Here is a 26,622-nt window from a genome sequence, read left to right as displayed (position 1 = left end):
TGTGTTACTAGTCCCATGGCAGCAGCAGTGTTCTGGCATGTGGAACCAGAATCACACTTAAGATATAATATCTTAAGTGATTAAACTCAAGACCATCTTGCAATGAGATCACACCGGCGGCAATGCCAAATCGGGCCAGGGATTTTAAGTCGGGGTGCCATGGCCCTTTCCCTACTTTCTAAACCCCTACTTTTTTATTTTTTTACTTTTATTTTTTATCAATTTATTTGTCAGGGACAATAGAGCGCACATTATTACATACATAATAATAACAGTCAAGGCCATAACAATATGTGTAGATGTGTTGCATAAAAGGTTTCTAGCCAATAGGCTAATTTGCAACCCCAATCCCTGGTCAGGCCTTTCTAAAAAGATATAATCCAAATAAATTTTTTAAAAGAACTACATAGTGTGAGTTACATAGTCATGCAGCAAATACATTGTACACTAATATATTACATCAACATTTCACAAAGTTGAGACCACATTACACAAACCAACACATCACGTAACAGCACAAACCCCAAGCATCGAGCTGCTTGCACCTGCTCACCCATATCCACCCCGATAGTGAGGGGCCTGGGCTGCCAAAAGTTCATCTCTCTTTGGTGTTCTTTCAGCCAGTATTTCCCCTTTCTATTAAAGGTTTTCAGTTTGGTTTGTGTTTTTATCTCAGTTGGTAAATGATTCCAAAAATGTGTCCCTAACACTGAAAAACATGACTGGCCAAAAGTGATTTTTGCCTTGTCCTTTTGAAGCAGTTCAGGTTTGTCCGGACAGTATTACAAAGTTTGTTAATATGTTTATTAAATTTGAGTTGAAAATCCAAAATGACACCTAAAAATTTAAATTCCTCGACTTCCTCTATGGCCTCTTGGTCTAATTTGATCGTACACTTGGCCTTCCCTCTAATAGAAAAGTGCATAGATAAGGTCTTTTTGACATTGGGTGTTAGATGGTAATCTTTAAGCCACTAGTATATACATTTCCTTGGTCAAGATCTCTGCTGCTGCACTTGGTGTCCCAGCTGTTGCACAAATTACTGTGTTGTCAGCATATATTTCACAATTGGCTGACTGACAGCATGTTGGTAATTAATGTATGTATAAACCAAAGAGCAGAGGCCCCAAGATGGAGCCCTGTATTATACCCATTGTGGATTGTAATGACATTGAGAGTTCAGTGTTTATTTTAACACATTGCTCTCAATGCCCCAGATATGATGCAAAACAGCTGATTACATGTTCAGAGAAGTTGAAGGTGGTGAGTTTATTCAAGAGTATATTGTGGTTCACGGTGTCAAAGATCTTTTTTAGGTCTATAAACATGGCTCACACAACATTACCCTCGTCCAACTTACTCTTGATGTTCTCGGTAAGGTAGCAATTAGCCATTTCTGTAGAGTACCCTAGTCTAAATCTAAACTGTTTGTAGTTGATAAATTTGTTGCTTTTAAGATGCTCTACTAACTGTTCTGTGATAATCTTTTCTAAAATTTTGGAAAGATCATGCAATATTGAGATTGGCCTATAAATGCCTAGCTGATCCTTTGCACCAGACGGAAAAATTGGAGTAATGATGGCTTGTTTCCAACTTTGTGGGAATTTGCTGATGGAAAGGTTTACCAAGTGGGTTGCAGGTTTAACCAGGGCAGAGCAGTTAGTTCTGGTAAAGGCAGTGTCCAACCCAAACACGTCCTTTGCCTTAGACTTATTTAGTTCACTAAGGATTTTATGTACTTTTTCCTGAGTGACCTCCTTAATTTGGAAAAACTTTGATGGCTCAGACTTTATAGTCTGTGTTAGGGTTGCGGATTCAAAATACTCAGCAAGCTTCTCCACTGACTGACTAAAGTTATTGAATTTATTTGCAATGGCTGAATTGTTAGTGCTGGTAACTCCATTTACTTCCTACTTTTTTTCAATGCATAGTCTCTTTTTTTTCCATTAGCTGGTGAGTGTCATTGTACACCCTTGGTAAGGAGACTTTTCCTTGTTTAACTTTACATGTCTTAGTATTTGTGAGGTTTTTCATCAGGGAGTTACATTAATTTTCTAAATCAGGAGGTTGCTGTGCAGCCAAGTTTTGCTCAACGCTAAAAAAATCTAAATTAGAGTTAGTTAGCAGATGTTGAATCTGATCACATTTTGGCAATATGCTCCGAATGTTTGAATGTCCACCCAGAATGCCCTTAGGTTTAGACATAGGTTTTTTAGCAGATGGCAATGTTGTTTTTTTTGCTAGGTGATCAGATTGTTTGATGATCAAGTAGATAGCATGTCTGAAGAAGTTCAGTCTCAGAAATTTCATTCCCATTTACCAACTGGTTGTTATCAGCCTGGGACATCTGTTTGTTTGCACTTAGGTGTTGACCAAGTGGTAGTGGCAGAAGCCGTAAAGCACAGCAGAGCAGTAATGCACAAACATTTCCTTCATCTCCATGATTGTTGTTTGACTGGTTTCTTTGTTTTGTCGTTGAACCAGTAATTATATAATTAAATGCAATGGCTATTCTGACAATTAGCAGCAGAAATGAGTTAGAAAGGATTGGAGTGGAGCCTGACAAACTACCCAACCCTTCAGCAGCCATCATGCTCCTGGGTTCACTTCTGGCACCATTGCTTAGAGTCTAAAAATGAAGGGAAAATTTAAAGATGGGTGAGTCTAAGCCTTAGACTCACCCATCTATAAACTTTGCCTTCATTTTTAATCTTAACTACACTCCTGTAAAGTTTTGAGACTGCATCTTGCACAATTATTGGGGCAGGGGTTTTCAAATGGTAACATGGGAAATGTATTGGTAGATCTCCCATTTTATGGAGGCACTGACAGGAAAATGGAATTGTTACATTGGGGGATCTGTATCTCAGTTGGATATTGAAATCCTTTAAGGGTGTGGTACAACAATTTGGAATCCCCAGGTTCCAATTTTTTATTTTTTTATTTTGAACTTCACCATCTCTATTTTTTGGATCTAGTTCATCTGCCCCAAAGGCATCAGAATGTTTAGATAAGGTGTTGATGAACTTTGGAAAAGGGCATGAAGCTATTATTATAAGTATTATTCTATGCTTATTCAGAACTTCAGGGATGGAGCCTGGTCTGCCCTCAAGAAGACATTGGAAAGGGATCTGAATGTAACAGTGAATTATGGGGAGTTTGACAGAATTGGTGGGGATAATAAAACTATGTCACGCAATATGAGGGTCCACCTCATTCAGTTTAAGATTATGCGTTGCTTCTTTTGGACTCCCTCCAAATTGATTAGATTTGGATTAAGAGACACACCAAAGTGTCGGAAATGTGTAAGACAGAGGACGGCCAATTACTTCATTTCCTATGGTCCTGTAACAAGGTCCAGGAATTTGGGACAAGGATACATGATAACCTATGTCAGATTGCAGGGACCCAGGTACCATTCAGCCCAAGACTATTTGATCTAGGAGAAAGGTCAAATTTAAACGGGATAGATTAGCACACAAGAAGTTGGGTCCAAACCAGTTTTTTGATAGCCAGACAGATTTTTCTGAGAGTATGGAGAAACAAAGGCGTATATTTAATTCAAATACGGGCTTGTGAGATGGCGAGAGAAGAAGCATTTGAAAAAAGGTCAAGATTAAATGTTTACACTAAAAATGGGTACCTGAGCTCTTTGGTCCTAGGATGCAATGTACTGGGGATAGGCATATGCAATGTGTTTACAGTGTTATATATAGTACATGTTTATTTGGTTTAGAGTTTGTTTCTTTTGCAATTTTATTGCATAGTATTGTATTGGGGATGTGATGTGTCCATTTTATGAGTTGTATGTTTTGTGTTAAAAATAATACAAAACATGTTAATCATGAAAAAATGGTAAATTTTAAATGGTAAATGTCTGATTGTACAGCTTTTGTTGCATACCCAAAGGCAATAAAACCAAAAGTGTAAATGTTACCAAACTTGTTATATCCCCAGCGAGTTTTCATGTTTTTGTTCAAGAATTATACAACCTCTCATTTAACGTGTTTTACTCATCGTATGTGCATTTGAGATTACACAAGATTATGTGTACTTGAAAGGCTCATAACTGTATTTCATGTTTTCAATGATTAATAAAGTGTTTTAGGTGGGTTTTGTTTAGCCTGGCATTCTTATTTTTACCTAGGAGAGGCATGTGAATTTTTGAGCAGCGGGGACAGTGGATGGAAAAGTGTTTTTCCTAATTTTTTCATGTATTTAATACATTTATTATAATACATACTATTTAAAAACATTGAAAACATAAATTATGTTGTTTCTTTGTGAGACATAACTGTTACACATTTGCCACAGTTTACATTTATTGGCTTAAATAACCCGGTGATTATGAAAATGGTCATGATATTCTTAAAAATCTGAATATCTGAAAAAGGAATACAATGTTTCCCCCACAAATCATCCAGGATTTCTGTTTAAATGCCATTCTCAGCCCCCCATCATATTGCATACTCTAACAAGTCACAAGTGGAACCTTTTGTATTTCATTTCAGCTTGTATGTTAACATTTTAGAGCTGCCACACAGCCCAAGAATCTTCAGGGAATTTTTCCTGTTTAGTTTATTTCTGTTGTTTTCAACTTATGCAGCTCAAATACACAAATAAATAATATTAAATAAACAATAATAAGTCATTACTTTTAAAGAAGTGATGCACCAAAGCAAGTTAATGCTCATCAAAACGGTGTAGCCTGAAGCCTTAGCTTTTTACACATACCCTTTTTACATTAGTACAATTCCTTTTAGATTTATACACTGAAAATAAAAGAAACAAACTAAACTAAATGTATGTATATAGTAGAAGTACCAAGTAGTATATAATGAAAATACTAGTAAAGTACATTACATTAAAAGTACCTCAAAACTGGGCTTAAGTACAGTACTTATAATATAATTGTATTTTTCCCACAAGGTCCTTATGTATGTATTTAATTATAGATGCTGAGTTTGTGTGTAGTGTATAGCACGGGTTGTGTTTTGTACATGTGTCTTTTTGGTATGAATTTTGCACATCCAGAAATGTAGTAAATAATCTCTACTGAAAGAGAAAAATCTGGACCTCACTCATTTCTAAACCCTGGCTATATGGCCTTGATTTCAACTGACATCAATTTGTAGTTTAATTGATCACTCGCACTTTGTCAACTTCAACTTCTTTCAGTGCCTTCAACTTCAACTTCACTCAGCACTTAAACTTTAACTTCTATCAGGACTTCCGTTTGAACTGTCATTTCAACTGTTATTCAGTGATTGTATTTGAATCTATTTTAGCCATTTTAAAAGCTTCATCTGAAAATGTTCTTTAGAAAACTCATTCTTTTCTAGTTAGAAATACAGTGCAGTTCATAAGTATTTAGATAGCACAATATTTTCTATTGTGTTGGCTCTAAGTACTTACTGGATTTGAAATGAAACAAGTTGCATGAAAGGATGTTGAAATGCTGACTTGGTTTTGATTTGAGGGTGTTTACATCCACATTAGATAAACTCTTGGAAAGGTGGTGTTGCCTAACTATTTAAATTTAGTGGACTATAAATTTGTTATTTTCAAATTAATTTCAAATGCAGTCGCTCAAGTACAAAGCAAATAATGGATTTGTCATTGTTTAACTTCCAACTTAACTAGTATTGGCTCAGCAGAATACTGCCAGCAGCCCCAACGTAACCAGTATCATGAGCATTGTCTATCAGGATTTGTTTGACTTTGATGATGTTGTAAAGATGTTATTCATTGTTATTAGTGTTTTCTATGAAGATGTTTCAATGTCTTTAATAAATTGGGATATATCTCCCTGTGTGTGTGTGTGTGTGTGTGTGTGTGTGTGTGTGTGTGTCTGTCTGTCTGTCTGTCTGTCTGTCTTTGAAACATCTCATGAACCTTTTATTCAATCTACTTCACACTTGGTTTCCTAGATACCCAATGAACTTGGTTTTTGGAATTTGATTTTTTGGACAGTATTGGATATGGGAAAATAATAAACTGGGAATTAAACTAAATGACCGCACAATAAAGGTTGAGGAAAAAGGGGTGTTGTCATTAAGCTGGCTCTTCTGTGTCATTCACAATAAACGTCCAGCTTCGCTCCAATTTACTCAGAGCATTTCACTAAGAGGAAAGTCACTAAAAAGGCAGTTCCACCCTTCACAATAAAAGCCCAGCTTAAATTCATTCAGAGCATTTCACTAAAAGGAAACTCAATTAAAATTAATTTTACCGACACTAGATGTCAAACAAAAGCCCTAAACTATATCTTATTATATTGTTGTGAGCTATAAATTCCCCACTTCTAAGCGCACAGCAGAAGATAATGTCACAGCAGTCTTCCTCCTTCCCGCTCAGACTCACCCTGGGTCCAGTTGTTGAAGTGTGCTGCTAACTTATAACACTAATAACATCACCATTGGCAAAATACCCCGCGAAGCAAATCCATACTTCAACATTAACCGTCAAGCCACTAAGCCTGTTTGAAAACACACCTCTGCTTAAGTGTTAAATTCCTTAAAAATATATGAAGAGACGAGACAACACAGACGCTGACTGTTTTGATATCAACATGTATCGTTGACAAAAAAGACAACACTAAAAAACTGTCATAATTTCCATTGCCTTCCACCTTTTATCCCCCACCCCCCACGAGGAAAATGTCTGTGATTAACTCCACATTTATTTATATTTATTATTGTGATATTTTGTGAATAAATTCTGAATCTGCCATGTTCTCTGTCAGGTAAATGTATGAATGTACAATGTCTGAAGTAGAAATACACAGTAAGTCAGTAGGCTACACAGTGGGGTTGCCTAAGTGCTTTGAGGTCCTTCTGTTTGTAATTTTGGGGTACAATGGTTCAGGAGAAAGCTACAAGCAGCAATACTACAAGCCAAGTAATTGGCCTGTTCCAAACAGGCACATTTTGAACGGATACTGTACAAGTACATAAATTCGACAAAAGGTCTATAAGCATGTAGTCAGAACCAACACTAGCAGCCGACATTAGGCCCATTCTCGCATTGTTTGCTGCATTCAGAAGTAGGTTGTTCAAAACCTTGAAGTAACACCTTTACTGCAGTGCCATTATCAATGTTGTGCAGGCTGGAAATGCACTCTAACGCTGTAAAATGACAGAAGGGGAGACAACGAAAAGTACAACTGCAATCTGAGGAATCGATTTCACTTTTTTTTCTCCAATTTCTTCCCATTCAACCACAGTGCTGCCTGTGAAATTGGGCCTACCTATTGTTGAATGAGAGAAAAAGGCTTCCTGGATTTGCTGTTATTTGATGCTAGCTCTGGTTTCTGTTTACGCCTCCACAGATGTCCTTGTGTTACATTGAAACTGATCACCTGATATCTGCACTTTCTACTTCATCCCCATCTTGCACAGAATTTTCTGGTCACAGCAATCTGAACGAAAGATGTATCATTATAGCGTGCATCCACAATATGGTACTGGTTCATCCCGAAAAAATGCAAGAATGGCTGTACCCAATGGGATTAGAAAAGGTGTTCCCAGAGAATATGTGGGAATAGATAGGATAATTTTTTTTGCTACTTAATCTCAGATCTGGAAACAGCTGCGGTTTGGTGTTTTTATTTGAAGTAGAATTGTCATTGTCAGGTTCTCAGTTAAATAAAGGTCTATATCAATCACAGTTGATATTTTTGTAAAAGTGATTAATTGTAGATTAAGAGTGTTTGTGTTCTGTATGAAAACAAAGGGTCTACAATTGTGCTAAGTGTTCTCATATTCTCTACAAGGTCTTTCTTTTTTTCAGCCTATCTCTTGAAAAAAGAGAAACAGTGCGGGGGGTTAAATGGTGGAGTCTCAGGTTGGCAACGTTTAAGTTGCAGAACAGAAGAAGAAGAGGAGATAAGATGAGATGCATGAGTAAGAGGAAGCAGGGGGTGTAATTGTAGTTTAAATGTGTGTTTTTGTCAGAGATGGAGGTAATGGGTTATTATATGCTTCTGGGGGCCTGTATAAGAATGCCTGCAGATATTGTGAAGAGCCACAGGCTCCCCCACCCCGCCACTCTGAAGAAGACAAATAGGAGCACAATGGGACGCTGCTGTAAATACAGACCTGGAGGTCCTTCTCCATGTTTAGAAGTTCTTGTTATTTTCCTCTGACTTTCTTTCTCACTAACCCAGTGGTGTAGTCTACGCAGTACACAGGTATACGCGGTATACCCACTAAGAAAGATCCAGGATTTCCATATACCCACTTAAATTTTTTATATATAAATATATATAATGTATAAACATGATACAGTATACCCACTACAATACATTACGCTACACCACTGCACTAACTCTAACTGAGGAGCCGATGAGCAGATGTTCTGAGTTTCCCCAAAAGCCCCTAATTTCTGCAAAATCCCACGCTAGCAACTCAAACTGCTGACAAAGTTGTTTGCTAATCGTAGTTCTTCAGCTGGATAACTCCCCATTTGGATGTTAAAGGAACAGTTTGACATTTTGGGAAATTTACTCATTTGTTTTCTTGCAGAGAATTAGATGAGAAAATTGATACCACTCTCGTGTCTGTACACACAATATGACTCTATAGCCAGCAGCCGGTTATCGTAGCTCAGCATAAAGACTGGAAAGAGGGGAAAACAGCTGGTTCTGTCAAAATGTACAAAAAACTTCAATAGTTTTGCCATACTTTCTTGTGAAAAGTAACTTTCTGGTGTCCCGCACATAACCCCCTATTAAACGGCAAATGTGGTTTTACACTTTGATTTCTGTACAGCATAAACAAACAAAATATTAAATGTGAGGTGCTAGTAGGTGGACTTTTACCTTTGGACAGATTCCAGGCTAGCTGTTTCCCCCGTTTTAGTCGTTACCTTGTATAAGTTAACTAACTGCTGGCTGTTGCTTCATATGCTGCAGACAGATAGGAGAGTGGTAAGACTCTTTTCATCTAACTCCAGCAAGAAAGCAAATAAAGCTATTTCCCAAAATGCCAAACTATCCGCTTAAATGGTGTGACTTAATTCTGTCTAGTTTTCATCAAACTTAATTTGCACCAAGGAGTTGAAAGGTATGAGATAAAGATTTATATTTACAATTCAATACTCCAACCTAGGATTCCTCAAGATTGAGTCTATTTAAAGAAAGATAAGATTGTACAAATATCTGTTTGGAGCTGCCTGAGTATTATCCAGTCTGTTGCAATCAGAGTGGGTGGTCCTATCTTATGTTGACACTGTGCTGAAAATGTAAGCGCACTGATAACGCTGGACCAGAGCTCATGTGTTGATCTGTCTGCTAAAACCCACAGTGACTAGTAGAAAGCCTAGGTTCACATTGGCTCTAACTTCGGGGACAATTTCAGTAAACTGCGGCTGGGTGACCGTGCATAGTCTGCCCTTCAAGTTGTAAAAGCAAACAAATAAGGCTGCGCTGCCTCCCACTGTGAGGTCGACTCATTTGTTCCACTTGTCCGGCTGATGGATTTGGTTTTATAAAATTTGGCTTTTTTTAGCCTGCCGCTAATTAGTTAAGGGAGAAAAAAAGACACGCACTCCACACATTTTGTCCAATTTGACAAGCCTCCTTTTTCTCCTTCTAAATCGTTCTCCTGTGGTCTTCTTCACAGACCTGTGCATCCACAGCATGGCTAGGCTCTCTATGTGTCAGGGTGAGCCAGAGTGGCCGGGGGGCTCGAGAAACCCAGCAGGGAGGTTTGGGTCTCTAATAGCAGAATCGGATTAGAGGACTCCCCTGGTGTGTGCTGTCATGCACCCGTGTGTGAATGCTCTGCCTGTCATCAATATAGAGGCGGTGGCGCGGGGAGATCTATCAGCAAATCCGATTGCACGCAGAGAATTCTGAGGTCCCGGCAGAAACGGCTGGAATGGGCTTTTTTTCTCCTCTCTCCCACTTTCCTTTTACATTATTTCAGGCCCCAGGAGAGTATTCTCCATCATGTCAATGTAATGTAGCACACAGAGGCAATCATGCAGCCTCTCTGGCCTCAGGGCTGCCTGCTCGGAGGAGAAAATGCAACTTTAGCACTTAATCATCTCACCCATAGCTGCCACACCAGTCTATGGGAAGGTTTTCCACACAATATGAAACCAGATCCCTCATGGTGGGCATTCTGTTGTGTGTCCCCCATGGTTGGGGGCTTTCAGCCCTCCATATCCCCCCTTCCCATTTGAAGATCAGCGAATTCTCTGCCTCAGACCTGTGCTTATATGTCAATTCAGCCCATGCGAAAAAAGACCTCAGTTGGGTGCGATGTTACCTGCCGGCACCTGCTGGAACATTTGGATTCATGAATCCCATCTCTTCACTGAGGAGTGCACGGCAATCAGATTCATTCTAGTGTGATCAATGCCGTGCCACTGAGAAAGACCATGCATGCCAGAGCAGAGTGATGTGGGGCTTTATTGATATTGGCTTACATGCATACCAGACATTGCTGTTTCGTGTTTCAAGGCCACAGAGTGCACATTGATGGGAAACAAATATAGTAAAGACATAATGTGTTGCAAGAAAAAAAGAAAAAAAGTAGGAGTACATGCATAGAAATGAACAGGGAGGTGTGTGTGTGTGTGTGTGTGTGTGTGTGTGTGTGTGTGTGTGTGCACGTATGGCTCCAGGGGAAGACATAGGGAGAGGTCAAACTAGTCTGTTCCAAATAGACCTGTCGGAATAAGCCTCGGGGAGGCCTAACTGGTTAGACAAGGGTGATACTTTTTTACCACAAGTGCCCTTGCTTTACTGTGTGTGGACTGGACAAGCCCATGTATTATTCACTGGTCTCACTGGGTGATAAACGGCAGACTTCCATTTCAAAAGCTGTGGAATATTCACAAGTGATTATCTCTTTTAATCCCATGACCACAGGCCAAGTCACTGAATTAGTGGGCAAGGCATAACATTGCTGCTTAAACTTCAGGGGCAAGGTTGTTTAACCAGAAGATTTATCCAAAAGCTATTTGTGTGATAAATAAGCTTGGTGATGTTTTTAGGACATATCTAAAAGAAGCACATGTAGGATTTATACTAAAGATGAATCACATTTATATCCTGTACACTGTTTATTTTTTGGAAACAGTTTTTTTTCACACCCTTTTTTCATTAATTTCTCCTTCCGACTCCATGTGATGTACAGTATGAAAGCGAAGCATTAACGTTTGTAGATGGCTGTGTTTTTAAGCTGCGCCACCAAAATAAATGTTAAGGCGCTATGTTGAATATAAATATAAAATGTCTATAAATGCTCAACTCCACACTGTCAAGAAATTGGAAGCAGATTTTTTTCAGGTCTGTTGCGGCATATGCCTAAAATTCAAAGTGCTTCTTTCTCTGTCGGTTGTCTTTCATTTGATTGATCTATTTATTACATCGAAGATGGATATCTTTAACAACAGCTCACAAATATACAGTCGGGTACTGTAGTTATGAGCTAACTTTACTCAAACAGGAGTAATATGGGGAGGAATATGATTTAACGGGCTTTAGCTACACAAACAGTACTTGTTAGCAGGATTAGTTCATTGTTAGTTTTGGTCTTTTCAAGGGATTTGTTGATAATGTAGAAAATCACCAGCCTCCCCATTAGCAAATACCACAGTGTAAACTGCATTGCATTACAGTGCATTTAAAGAACATCAGTATTTTGCATATAAAATATTCAAGGTAGCTTCTAACTAAAAGCTCTTGAATAAACTAAAAGTACAATGTTGGTATCTGATAAAATGAAGTCAAGTACAAGCACTTGAAAATTGTACTTCAGTACAGAACTTGAGTAAATGTGCTTAGTTGCATTCCACCAGAGGTGTCAACACCCTGCGAGGCAAAAACATGGCCCTTCACTTTACACACACGTTTCTAGATTTTGATTTTTTTTTTTACAGGAGTTTCCGTTGGAGACTACAACTTGTATTATAGAGACAGTTCCCAATTCTTCTCAGCCCTCTGCCTCCATCCTCAGCTCCACTGCAGTCATATCACAGCAATTTGGAAGTAGCTGAATTCTACAGTACAACTACACCACCATCCTTTGTTTTCCCCCACACAGAAACTGGATGTCTGCCACAGAGCTTTCCAGAATACTAATGAGGGTGGTTAGTGAGTCAAAGTTACTGACCTGAAGTGTCAGAATAGAGCACAGTGGTTGTGGGGTTGAGTGCAGCGTCTGCCACAATAGGACTGGAAATGTCAGAGTTTATTACCTCTGACCTGGCTTGCCCTCAGTCGGTTGGTGCTGATCACCAGCTTGGAAGGTTCACTCCATCACTCGATTGAATGGCTGTTATCAGTGGTTATCATCCTCATAGATATGGGTCAGAAGGGGCAAAACAATTGCCTCATTTGTCCTATTATGAGGATTTTTTGGTGATTATGAAGGGACATAATCCCCAAAACTCTACATTCACAGCAGCAAGAGTGAGATGTTTTCCATTATATCTCACTTACTGGAAACATGTCAGTTTTTTTAGCTCCTTGAGAGGCATACTGTAGTTTATCAAGGAGGATTTGAACTGCCTCTGGAAACAAGGTCTCTTTTTTTCTCTTCAATACTCTTTGCTCGTCCCTTCCTTCACCTGTCCTCTTCTGTGGTCGTTTTTTGTATCATTTTGCCGCTGATTATGTTTCTGTCAGTCTGTATCACCCATTTTTCTCTGCCTATCATTTCTCACTTCCTCAACTTTTCCAATTTCATTTAAATTCTGTTCCACCTCCTTCTCTCTCTCCCTCTCTCCCTGTCTCTCCACAGGTGGGGAGGCCAGAAAGAAAGTAAAGTAAAGAAAGGGATTAATCCCCCTTTTCTGCTCCTCATGCCTTTCCATGGACATGGTGAGGTTAGGCTTGTCAGGCAATTAATGTAGCTCTTTGCGGCTATGGAGAGCCTCTCCATTATAAACAAAGCCTATTCATGAGCTGGGAGATAACCCCCGTGCCTTCATTTGTATCAGGAGGAGAGTAATTACTCCACATGCAACTAATCTATCTCTGCATCCACTGATTCTTCTTCTATGTGGCAACGTTTTTAAGGAGGCATCCCCCATTTTTGTCTTTAATTCAAATTTCCATGAAACATTACGGATTACAGAGACAAAATTGTGAACGGCAAGTGCAGCAATAGATGTAGATGATGCAGCATACATATTTCCAATTTCGCTAAACATAAATAAACAGGACAATAGGTTGTGGATAAAAGTGGTTGTATGACGAAATATGGGAGAGGAAAGTCACAAAAAAAAATTTAAAGTTAAAAATAAAAAAATAAAAAAAAAGTTTCAAATTGTAATCAAAACATACAAGGGGGAAAAAAACATGTAGAAAGAGCCCCAAAGGGAATTGGGACGTTGAATGGATTATGCACAGATAGCAAATTAATAGGTTTTACTTTTTTTATTTTTAAATATCATAATGTTTTAAATGTGACTGCTCAAGTATAAAATTAAAACATATTTGGAGTTACAGTATCAACTGAGACTTATCGGATCCCTTTCGGAAGCCTTCATAATACATGTTCCCTACCTTCATAACTTGAAAGTGTTTCATTCATTTGTGTTTCCCTATAACAGTATATTTGCCAAAAGTGCGTTCTGGCAGACTTAAATTGAACAATTACGGAATGTAATGTTCGCAAGAAGCAGCTATTTAAAAATATCCAAACCTCCAAGAGTAGCTGGTATTCTATGGAAGAGCAACATTGCCATCTATCACTGAGAAACAGAATTGCATATGACCTGACAAAAAACTAACACTGAGTCTACAAATAAAGATAGTAATAAAACAAATCAGGACTTTGGACGAAATGCAAAAACAATGTGACCAAACCATGCCTGTGGTATCTTGTTGGTCTGTATGCTATAATAGAAAAAAAAACATCAAATATAATCAACAAGAGTAAATGAATAAATCATAGTGAATACCAAGTAGGTTTGAAGTGATTGATATACCCTCAAAATTACGGTTTTGTGATAAAAAGTAGACTCTATGTAAGCCAAACATGCACCCTCTTCTGCTCTGACTGACATGCTGATGGTCTACTTACTGACATTCCTTATGCATATAATGCAGCCAGCTTGGCCCTGGATGGGAATTCTCTGAGATTTATTCCTCAGGCTTGCGCTCAGGTAGAGTATTTGCATGGGATGCGATGATGCTGCCACATTGTCAAATGATAATCCTGCTTTGCTGCCGGTCTTAAAATTCCCACCGGTGCCTTGTGTAGATGTGATTTAATTTATCCCGGCTAATTTAGTGAAGAGTACAGTTTATTGAGTGGCCTGTCTGTCTGTGTGAGAGATTACAATGGAAAGTGGTGCAGGTGATTAAACGTGGTTGATGTGGCTTTGCTCTGTTAGGATGGCAGCTGTGACATCAGAGTGTATGTTGCATGACCTTTCTTTTTTTATTAGCACACATGCAAACATGTAAAGTGCATCCATCCACACACAGAGACACGCTCAGCGCATGCCACAGGAGTATGTCATTATGATTGAGAGAGATGGCTTCTTTCTTAAACATAATTTCATGCATAATGTCACAGATCCGGATCGTGTGCAACCCGACTGTTCTCCTCTGAATCCTAATTCCACTTTCAGATTGGTTTATTTCTGAGACACCTCGGCAAATCATGTCCCTAATTAAACGGAATGAGGCATCGATTCCAACTTCCTTTTTCCTTTTGCTCCTCAATTTTCAAGTGCTTATGAGGAATGCATGAGGAAACAGAAACACAATCAAAGCAGAAAAACTCCCCATAAAAACAGTTGGACTATGGCTATGTAGCATTTGATCACACCACTGACTGCAACTCACTATCATTTCTGCAATGCTTTAAATCTGCAGTGTAGATAGTTTAATCAGACAGCCTCTCCTGCTCTCCTTTCCCTCCCTCCATCCTTTGCTCTTCAACTCTAACAGCCCTTGACAGCTAGAGATGAAATAGAAAATTTGATATCAAACACCTACACAAAGGAGGGCTGACCTTTGATCAGCACACCGTTTGATGTTGTGACATGAAATTTGCATCATAGGAGCCCAGGCAGCGGACGCAACCGCAAAGGGCTAATGCCAGAGCCCTGTCAGGGAGCTGCGAAGGTCAAGGGCCTATTAGAAAGGAACAAGCCCTCTAATCCAACACAGGGGCCCTGCACAGCATTTGATGTTCAATACACAGAAATGGAATAGAAAATTAAGCCCTGAGAACATAGCAATGACAGCACGAGTATTCATTAGGTATTAGCCCATGAGAGAACAGGGAAGGAAGGGTATTATGGAATTATTATTAGATATGATGTTGTGTTTAGAGCAAGACATTCATAACCTCTGCTGGTCTAACAACTTGATACTATACCAGGCCTCTTGCTGAAAGAAGAATCAGCTCATTTGATGCCCAAATTTGTTAAACTATCCAGGACGCATTTTCATTACTGCTAAGCTGCCCTCTCTCAGGTTTGTGGTGGTGTGGGCCGCTTTAAAACATATGGCATGCTCTATCTGAATGTTGTTTATTAATCTGTGGACAGGTGGATCAGTGGAGCTCTGAAGATACTTAATTATTCAAGCTGGCATGTCATTTTTTATACTTGGTGCTGTTTCAGAAGGCCAAAAATAAACCTGTCACACCTACTGTCCATCTTTCATCTGGCCATCCGCTTACAACCTCATTACCCACACATTACAGGTGAGGGAGGAAAAGTCACCGGAGAGGACACACACTTTTACACATACAGTACATACTTTCTACCTCTCTTGCTCGCTCTCTTACACACACAGTTACTTAACAGGTACTGTACAGGCACTATGTCAGATAATTTGATCTCATTTCAGGCCATATCATCATCTTTCCTCTGTCCTGTAATCAATATTTCACTTACATATTTGGTTCCACTTTCAAATTACAGTTGTGATGCATTACACATAAGTGTTTTGTACAAGACGGTTCATTTATGGTAGTTACTATTTGACAAATTGGATGTACATTCTTGAAGTGTGTATCATTATTGTTTTAATTGATGTATACTGTTTATTGATCCCCAGTGGGGAAATTACAATTTACACTCTGTTTGGTTAGTAGTCACTACACACAGGCCTGAAATACATGCTAAAGACCTAAAGAGTGAGTGCCCAGGAGGTGACATGGCATCTCTCCAGCTACTAATCCACACTCCGTACATTGTTCTTTAAGGGGACTTCTCAACCCAACTCCCTACAGACGTGATCCTAAACCACTAAGATATTACAGCTCACTTTGCATCATCAAATACAAATCTCAAGTAGGTATTTTTAAGTAATCCTGCCATGAGACACAAACAGTTTAACCTGCTAAAAGTACAGGCTATGAGCCAAACCCCTTAGCATGCATACTTATGCATGAATATAGTAACATAGTCTGCCAATTAACAACATTTATATCTTCAGTGCATTAGTTACAGTATAGTTACTTAATGTAACAGGTTAAGGTTCAGCCCAGCGTTACACCTGTATTATGATTTTCTTTAAATTATATACTGATATACATCAAATTAATTAAATAATTTAGAAGGAGAGGTATAATTTAAAGCTTTAGTGCGTAACTTTGATGAGCTGCTCAAAATCTCCACGACTTTCTACGTAACTAGCCGAGACAAGGTGGCGCTAGCATGCTAGCTCATTCTCAATGACAAAACACTGCTACAACACACACTAGTTCACCAAGCTCAGGATCTGTGTAGATCTCACACCATTCAATACAGCTGTGAAGAGAGAACATCACATTCTACCGGCTGTTGAGGCTTGCAATGATGTTGGATGCAAAAGTGTTCGCAAAACTGGACGCTTGATCCGGATATTGGCAAATCCCCATAACACCAGAGTCACAACCCCTCACAACCTTCATCACTCCTTTTGTTAGATACCTCTTCAACCGAATCTCCTTTGGCATTGCATCGGCTCAGGAACACTTTCAAAGACAGATGTTGCAGATGTTTGAGAGTTTTGAGGGCATGGTATGTCATGGACCAACGACTACTTTGTGTACTCCAGAAAATGCAGGACAAAGGCCTCACTCTAAATGAGAAGTGCAAGTTTGTTAAAGAGCACATCATTTTGTCGGTCACAAAGTAACGGTAAAAGGCATTGAACCACATCCAAACAAAGTTAAAGCGATCCTACAGATGCCAGGGCCGACATGCGTGGAAGACGTGCGGTGCCTGATGGGCATGGCAAACTATCTGGCCTAGTTTGTGCCACATTTGGCCACCTTCACCAAGCCATTAAAAGATCTACTGAGAGAGAAAAATTAGTGGGTCTGGGGTGTACCTCAGCAGAGAGCTTTTCAAATGCTGAAAGAAGAATTGAGCTCGCAAAAAGAACTTGCTCAAACACAGCACAAACAAAAGTAGCAGCAGATGCATCAGCGTACGGCATAGGGGCTGTTCTCACACAATACATCATACATCTCTAGAGGGTTGACGGACACATAGAAACACTATGTGCAGATCGAGAAAGAGGCTCTAGCAGTGACATGGGCGTGTGAAAGACTAACCTCTTATATACAGGGTCTGCTCTTCTCACTGCTAGCAGACCATAAACCCCTTGTTCCAATGTTGAGCACCAGAAGTTTGGATGATCTGCCACCCAGGGTACTGATGTTCCGTCTGGGATTATTTGGATACGACTATGACATTGTCCATGTCCCAGGTAAAAGCCTCATCACTGCAGACACATTGTCTAGAGCTCCACTGAGAGACATGCCGTCTTCTGATGACCTACAACTGGAGAAAGAGGTCCGGGTGTTTGTGGCTTCTGCTGTGTCTCCACTCTCTGCTAGAGACAAGCGGTTGGAGGAAATCAAACAAATGCAACAAACAGATGAAATATGCAAAACAGTGGCACTGGCACACTACTGTCTAACAGAGTGGCCAGACAAACTTGGATTGAGACGAGATGTGGCACCCTACTGGCAGGTCAGAATGGAGCAGCATCTTGCAGAAAACATCATGAACCCCAGGTACTCAGATTGGACACAATGAATAAGCTCCATGAAAGTCATCAAGGCATCTCCAAGTGCCAGAGCCCAGGAATCAGTATGGTGGCCAGGTATCTCTGGACAGAAAGTGTGGATCACCACCGAGGAAGCTCTAGGAACTGTGTTGAGACCTGCCAAACGCCAAGGTCATTCTTGGAAGAACAGAAACCACCTTAGAGACACAGGAAATACTCCTTAACAACTGACAGTCACTAGGGCAGGCAGAATTTCAAAGGTTCCTGAGAGACTTGATTTATGAGTTAAAAGTTCATGTAAATCTGTTAAACAGGTAATACTGTTCCTAAGTGTTTAAATAAATAAAATAATTAAATAATTAATGGAAAGAAGCCTACACAGTTAAGTTAAAAGTATGGCTTATGTTTAAAAGTCAATTAATGATCTAAAAAGAGGAGGTGTAGGATTAGAGAGTACAGTACCCATAATGCAATGTAAGAGCTTCCCTGGTTTTTCATTCAACTGACAGCCTTTGTTGTGTTTGATAGCTAACTTGTAGCCAGCAGTGAACGGACTTCATTAAGTAGGTCCATTTTTACTGTATTGACAATACAGAAGTTTCTCGTTAGCATCATATAGGCTACATGCGCATCTCACATCTGCACTCGTTCCAAAGTGACGCATGCGCGAAGCACTTCTGCACTCGACTCTCACAGGGAAGCGAAATCCTTTGCGTACGATTTCCAGGATTGCTCCTGTGCTGCAGGAAATTCTGCCAGATTTTCAGTTTCCTTCCGCTTGGATTCCATTGGAATTTTGAATTTAGTGGATTTATAAAGACTATTGGTGACTGCTCCTCAGATCTCTGCAGGGTAAATTGAGACAGCTTTCTTGCACAACTTTTTTGCAGCGGATCTGTGCGGAGATGAGCACCATCCATGACAATTCTGATTAGTTTAAAGAAACGCGGTGAAACCAGAGCACGTTTTCCTCCCATCCCCGAATGCTATGTGGAGTAGCCAGACTACTTCCCGCTTTGGAAGATGGTCTGGCAAAGCGAAACTCTGTTAATACAAACGTGATCTAGTAGGCTACACTACATGTAGTCGTTTTAAGTGATAGAGTGCAAAAACAATTTGACATAAACACACACTAAAAGGAAATGTGCAAGACCCATACTGCCTAAAACTATCTTCAAAAAAGTCATGGTCCAAAAATGGAATATTTGTAGTAATGCTATTAGTTTTCTTTATTTCTTCAACATTTGAAACAATAAGTCAACATTAGCACATTTCATTACAAAATAGATTTTAACTTTCCATAAATAATAAGCATGCTGACAAATGATAAAGCTAACATGCTGATGTTTAGCAGGTAATGTTCAACACGTTCTTAGTTTAGTATGTTAGCACGCTAACATTTACTAATTACTAAACACCATCTGATAATTAGAAAGTAAGCAGTTTTGCAGGTATTTGGTCACAAACTAACATATTTAATTAAAAGGTTGACGTCGGCACGGCACTTGATAAAATGTTAAAGGATCAACGAAGCAATTCTCATGAGGCGGGGAATGGATGACCAAATTTCACGGCAATCAATCCAATTGTTGTTGAGGGATTTCACTCACAATCATGAAGAAAAAATGTCAGGGGATTGCCAAAGTCAATAGGATAGATTGTCCCTTGAGCCATGCCCTTAACATCACCAAAAATCCTGTGATGTTATGTCAACAGATTTTCTTATTAGTGTAGAGTTTAGAGCCAGCACCAGAATCACAACACTTTACTCTAAAGCGGCCTACTACAAGAGTTTGGATGCCAATGAATTACAGCATGTATACACTCCTTGGTTAAATACCACGTATACCTAACCTGGTAGAGTAAACTGAAGCCGCCGGAGGTCACACTATTAAAGATATTATGCAGACATCATGTTCTTATATTCACAGATCAAAACATATAATGTAAGGATAATGTATCATTAGTCAGTAGTTACACCCAGAAAGTATTTTGGACAAACTGCTAAAGGATTTAATCTTAATCTTTTTTGATTTAATACTGAGTTACACTGCTACCACAAATACTTCCTAGATAACCTTTGGCATTGTGCTGCTGTCATAATCCCTCAAGTCAAAATCATCAATCATTCCACCAAAGACAAATATCCACTCCCGATGAATCAAAGGTCAGAGTTTAAGAACCTTTCTCACTTAGAGACATTCTTTATGAGTCCCAATAATCTCCCAGGAGTGATTAAAAATACCAAATATCGTCCACTGTATTGCATTACCTCACTCACCATATTTCCTGACACAAGTATAAGGTAGGACTTTTTCAGGTCAGACGTTTTTTAAGACTCAGGAGTTTGCTGGCCTGATCAATAATTTTGTTCTCTCTAATTATCTCACCATTGCACTCATTAATTACACTTTCAAGGCTCATTTCCAGCGTTGGCCACAGATGCCCATTCTGTGGGAGCATCTAGAGATGTGAGGGTGAGAAGAGGGGCGGCAGAGGGGAAAGCGAGGCCTGATTAATACTCAGTCTCTCTGTCTGATGTTGGCTGCCACTTGCAGGGGGTAAAATGCAAGAGCTCTGTCATCTGAGACTTCACCAAGTGGAAAACAAACGAGGTCTTTTGCAGCCAAATCGATAAGTTCCTCTGATGAGCCAAATTTAGAGAGTCCTGCTTCTGTCTCGAAGTAATCCACCAACACCAGAAGTAAGAACTTCCTGCGTAGCTTTTTCTAACTGAAGATACACAACATATGCATTCGGAAATTGACGGTCCCCTAATTCAGTACCTTCTGTAAAGTTATTCTCAATATCCGCTAGATTGGCACATAATTTTTTACGGACATTCCTAGTTACCAGACAATAACCAATAACTTTTTGTCTATTTTGTGGTTTTGAAGGGCGTTATCTCTACAACCTTTAGATAGGTTTCCATGAAATTTGGCGCAGACAATAATCTCCCTCCTCAGGATAAATTGTAATAACTTTGGTGAGCCTGCAACGTTTTATTTAGTGCCATTGTCAGGTCAAAAGTTCAATGTGTAATACTTTGGTTATGACCAAATCCCCTAAAAAACCCAAAATGACTTTCCCCATCACCCTTAGCTGATTTTGTGATTGGCAAAGTAACAATTTGCATGCAAACCCAAAAGAAAAGCAAGTGAACAGATTGGGCAATTATGCCAAAAAAAAAACTAAACTATTACGAGGGTAGCTTTTGAACCAAAGGAACAAAGGATTAGCGCTTCTTTGTTCCTTTTGGGTTCAGCTGTTTCCCCCATCCTCTTTCTTTCTTTATTGCCACTTTTCATTCTCAGATTAGAGACAAAACCTGCGCCCTGCTTTTTCGTTGGGGAAAAAAAAAGATGGAAGATTTTGGGCGCTAGCAAACCAGATGTGTGTGCATTTGTAAATGTTTCACTCCTTCCCCAACCCTCCCACGTCCGGGGGGGGGTTTGCCGTTTGGCTGAAAAATTCAGTAACCCAAACAGCGTCAGCTCCCATTACGGCTATTCCAGCAAAACCGGATACAGGGGGGGAAAAGTAAAGAAACTGACATAAAGTCACAAATTAAAAAACCCGGTTGTGTAGTTGTTTTTTTTTTTTTTTTCGTGTTTTTAATGGGGATTTAGAATATAACGTGGGTACTCCCTTCCGGATGACACAGTTTGCTTGTAGGTCAAGTGCACCATGGGACCCATAACTTGAGGTAAGAGGCGTGTCAGCCCCAAAATAGTATTTTTTTGCTACATGTTTGACCCCCCTTTCGGTAAACAGGGAAAGGGTAGTGATTAGGGTAAATAAACCAGAGGGGGGGGAAAAGGTTAGATTAATTTCATCGCACCCTAATGCCCCAGCTGAACAACCAACCCTAAAAGGGGTCAGAGCTGGGTCAGAGAGGTCTGGCCCCTGATCCCTTTGGGGGTTTTTCCCCCAGAATGGTTTTTAATGAAATATGAGCAGAAACTACTCTTTTGTTTCAAAGTATTGTTGTATATTCTTACACATATTGATAAACAGCTTTGCCTGTCCACACACTGTGTCTGCAAGTATATCTGTAAGATGTTTCAGGTCTAAAAATGATTTTTTCTTTTTTTATAATCAAAATTCAAAATTTAATAAAAAAAAAAGTTTTTAAAGGTAGTTTTGTTTTCATTAGAAAAACAATATTTTGGAAAGGGGTCACACAGTTTTCTCAGGAAGCGTGGCATACATATGGATGCATTCGGAAAACCATATAATCATTTTGTGATGGCGAGGGCAAGTTTGAGAGAGGCTATTAAAACGAATTAAAAGGGGTTTGGAGGGGATGAGGGGGGGGCATAGAAAAAAAAAAGAAAGAAAAGTAGAAGAGGAAGGGGGAGGAGGTTGGGAGGGGAAAAACCCAGTGAGGTTAGCATGGTCAGGATACAGCTGCAAGCACAGTGGCATGTAAGGAGGCTTAGGCCAGGCCGGGCCTAACATGGAGCAGTTTCACGCCTCAGCTGCAGAGAAGTCAGCTGGGAAACAGGAGGCTATTAAAGACACTGGGAGCAGATGATTTTCTGCTTTTGCAGAGCTTTCCCCAAAATCCCGGTCTGTTGGCGAAAAATCTGTGGTTGTTGAGGTGTTCTATTTTATTTTTTTTTTTTTTTCAACCCAATTTTAAAAAAAAAAAAGGGGCCGGTGTGACCACGACCAAAAAAGAGGTCACGGTTTCCCGCAGTACCGCACAAACGGGTAAAATTTCCCCAACGGGAAAGCCCCAAATAAAACCAGACAGCCTTTGGCAAACATTGCTTGTTGTGGCTGTTTTGATTATTAAAAGGGGAAATTTGTATTTAACAATTTTACATTGCAAAATGTTTATTATTCTGGGGGTTTGGAGTTTCTGGCTCGGTTCCTTGTCAGACATAGGGGTGCAATCGCCTCCCAAAGGGGGGAAACTCTCCCCTTTTAAATGTAGGTCCATGCGGACCTGCTACAACCAGAGTCATGAATACAGTACGCTGCAGTTGCTCAAAGAACAGATCTGTCTTGTAAGTATAACAAAAGTGGCAAAATTGTTTGGCCCAAGTATTCAAGTTTGAGCCTGGCCTGCAGTTTGAGTGTGCTGTTCAAACAAGGCTTTAAAGCAGAGTGACTCTTTTTTTTCTTCAAAGGCATGCATGCCTTTCCTTTCACCTCGGAAATTAATTTCCCACCCTTATATACAAACTTGGCTGTTTCATCCCCTTTTCAGTGAATTTTTTTCTTGCTCGAGGCAGGAAACGAACACAGGAGGTTTTGTGCTACGCTCTGGTGGGGGTTGAGACCCCCCACCCCTTCCAGGACCACTTGAGTTGGGATGAGCGGGAACAGGTTTCCCCGCCTTCAGTGCTCAAAAAACTAAGGCCCCAAAAAAGGGGCATTCAAGGGGGGGGGCGATTCCCCAAAGCTGTTTACCTTTTTCCCATCAGTTTTCCCTCCCCCCTGACAAAAATTAGGAAATTCCCCCATCCCAGGCACAAGATTATTTCCCTCAATTGAGTCGTTCAGCTTTTTTTTCAAAATCATACTGCATTACCCATTCCCCGCATTCCTTGGTTCACCCCGATCTCACCCAAAACAAAAGGATGATCCTCAGACAAAAAAGAGTGCACAAAGAAAACCTCAAAACCAAAGACTGGTTAGGAAGCCGGAGACGATGGGGAAGTCTGCTGTCGAGAGGGATAGATGTGAGGCGGCGGTCTGGGTCCCCCACGTGTCTTCACGCTGTTTCACCACTTGTTTTCCCCATAAAAAAAAATTTAAATTTGGATTACAAGCTCAATAAAGTATTACTGTAACCCCGTGGTTTTGGGGAAGTTTATGCCTTGTCCAAAGTCCGAGGGCGGTCAAAAAAGGGAAAGGGCCGTGAAAAACGTTGAAAATCGTAATTTTAACAGAAATTGGCCTTAGAACGTGAGTCATTTTGGAAATTTTTGTTTTTTTCTTTTGATTGCTGTGGGACATGATCTGCATGCTCCCAAACTAACGTTTTTAAACAAGTTTAATGCTGTTCATACTCCCTTTTAACCAGCATGGATTAAAGAATCAAAATGTAAAAAAAAAAAAAGCTTTTTAAAGCGGGAAAAAAAAAATCAAAAAGCATCCAAAAGCTAAAAAAGCGTAAAAAAGCTGTAAAAAAAAACAAAAACAGATTTCATTTTCAAAGTTTAATAAAAGGTGCAGCTTTGTAGAGGAACTTTTAAAAAAAGAAAATGTTTGCTCCACAACATTTTGTTTATTTACGAAAAGGATTAGTCTGGGAAAAAAACTGTCGAACGTTTCGTTTTTACAGAATTTTTGGGGCGGTACACCTGTGGCCGCATGGTCAAAATCATTTCCCCCTATCTTGGCCCTTCTTTAGGCTGCTTAGTTTTGTGGGATATATCTAAGTTAATGCTTTGCCCCTCCCGTTGCTTCTAGAGAAAAAGAAAAGAAAGAAAAAGAATAAAAAAATTAACATTCCCAAAAAATTAAAGGTAAATTGAACGTTCCTTTAGGGGAAAAATTTTAATAAACAAATAACCCTTTGACAAACGCCTAAAAAGGGAAAACGTCCCAATAGTGGGCTTTTTGAGAGGGAAATGTTCCCCGCTTTCCCCTTTTGGGTTAAAAAGCAAGCCCACAATTATCCTAGATGTAAAATCCCTGAAAAAGCAAAACCCAGGGAAGGGGGTGGTAAATAAGAAATAGATTCCCAAAGTCCCAAGATATTCTTTTACAATAACAAACCCTCCCCTTAAGGCCCTTTTTTTTGTTCCGTTCCCTTTGCCCCGTATTTACTGAACAGTTACGTCATTGTTTATGGCCACTATCTACCACAGACAGACCATAGAAAACCCAACCCTTTGTCTATAAAGGGGCCTTTTTTATGGCTAAAGGTACCTGGTTTTGTTATGGCATGACCTGACAGCCAACGTTTGAATGAAAACCACGAACAGATGCAACCAAGCCTTTTATTTCCGCCTTAACTTTGGGTCCCGGGCACATCAGTCGGAACACTGCAATATACTGAATAAGCTCTCCTCTCTCTCCTCCTCTTCTCTCTCTCTCTGTGTCTACAAGTCCCCCCGGGTGTCAGCCTATCAGATCAAAATGAATGCAAGCAGTGATTTATGCTTTTCAAACTTAAATCTGCTGCATTCTGATTGCACATCTGTGTCTTCTTGTCTATGTTTATATCTGTGTGACCATATACTAGAGGTGTTGAAATTAATCAAATAACCGATGCATCGCATGGCGGACATGGACGATGCATCAATAATCGACTGGGCTATAATCGATTATTTCTGTTTACAATTTATTGTAGACATAACAACATTTCTGTTTACATATTCAGTTATGGTTTGCACATTCAGGAAGTACCATGTGCTCAGTGCTGCAGTTTTATTCATCCAATTTATTTAATATTAGAGCCCTGCAAAATGTTTTGTTTTTTTTATCTTGAAAAGCTATAAATTAAATATCCTATATATATGGCTTTAATAAAAAAATATATTTGATGCATCGTAATGCATCGTGATATTGAATCGAAGACATGATAATTGTGATCTAATCAAATCTGGAGATTAGTGAAGATTCACACCTCTACCATATACTCTGTGTGTACATACAGTACGGTAAAAATCTGTGTGTGTGTGTGTGTGTGTGTGTGTGGTGTGTGTGTGTGTGTGTGTGTGGTTGTGTGTGTGTGTGTGTGTGTGTGTGTATGTATGTGTGTGTGTGTGTGTGTGTGTATGTGTGTATGTGTGTGTGTGTGGTTGTGTGTGTGTGTGTATGTGTGTATGTATGTGTGTGTGTTGTGTGTGTTTGTGCTTTAGAGTTTCATATTGCTGCACTATGTGCTGACACAGCGCCTAGAGCTACAAGTCACACCTGGTGTGTGAGAGCAGTTCACCAGCTGCTGATGCTTGAGTGTCAGATGCTCACACACACACACACACACACACACACACACACACACACCACACACACACACACACATTTATTCTGTATGCACACAACGGTATATTTGTTCATTCCATTCCTTACAAATGTGCGTCGCGTGCATGTATACATACACCCTTGCATTGACATATGCTCCTTCGTGTCACGCATGGCATATAATGCATGAATGCATATTTCTACATTCACATTCTCAACAAAGAATGGCACGCACTGCAATAAGCTATTGAATGCAGTTCCTCCAGGAACACAATGAACCTGAATGCACTCTATGACAGGCTGTTCTGCCAACTGTTCTAAACACAGGAGATTGATATATAGGTATACTTTATTGAATTTGTTATAAGTAGATATTGACTATTACAAATCAGAAAATCTGTGAATACATCCAGTACAGTGCTATAATGGAAGCCTAACAAATATCATATGTGTTACTCGCCTCAGTATCTATAATGTTAAATAAAACTGAAATACTGAAAATAGATATCACCTTTAATTTTATAGTTATAGTTTGAAATATTATTATTCACTGTCTTGCTCAGAGTTAGATGAGAAGATTTATATTTCTGTCCTGTTAAAATAAAACTGGATTCAACAGCCAGTTAGCTTGGCTTAGCTTAGCATAAAGACTGGAAACGGATGGAAACAGCTAGCCTGGTTCTGTCCTAACATAACAAAGTCCCCGTACCAACAGC

General features: G+C 39.6%; 1 long non-coding RNA gene across 1 annotated transcript; it reads right to left on the bottom strand.

Moving 5' to 3' along the window:
• Positions 1–6,806: 6,806 nt before the first annotated feature.
• Positions 6,807–25,578, bottom strand: LOC116688112 (uncharacterized). Its single transcript, XR_004331712.1, has 3 exons — positions 25,182–25,578; positions 22,389–22,390; positions 6,807–6,816 (listed from the first exon to the last, which is right to left on the bottom strand). It is a non-coding gene; the product is annotated as an uncharacterized LOC116688112 (long non-coding RNA).
• Between the last annotated feature and the right edge of the window lie 1,044 nt (positions 25,579–26,622).

This window comes from Etheostoma spectabile, chromosome 4, assembly GCF_008692095.1.
Source record: "Etheostoma spectabile isolate EspeVRDwgs_2016 chromosome 4, UIUC_Espe_1.0, whole genome shotgun sequence".
Classification (NCBI taxonomy): domain Eukaryota; kingdom Metazoa; phylum Chordata; class Actinopteri; order Perciformes; family Percidae; genus Etheostoma; species Etheostoma spectabile.
This window is presented reverse-complemented; position numbering and strand designations above follow the sequence as displayed.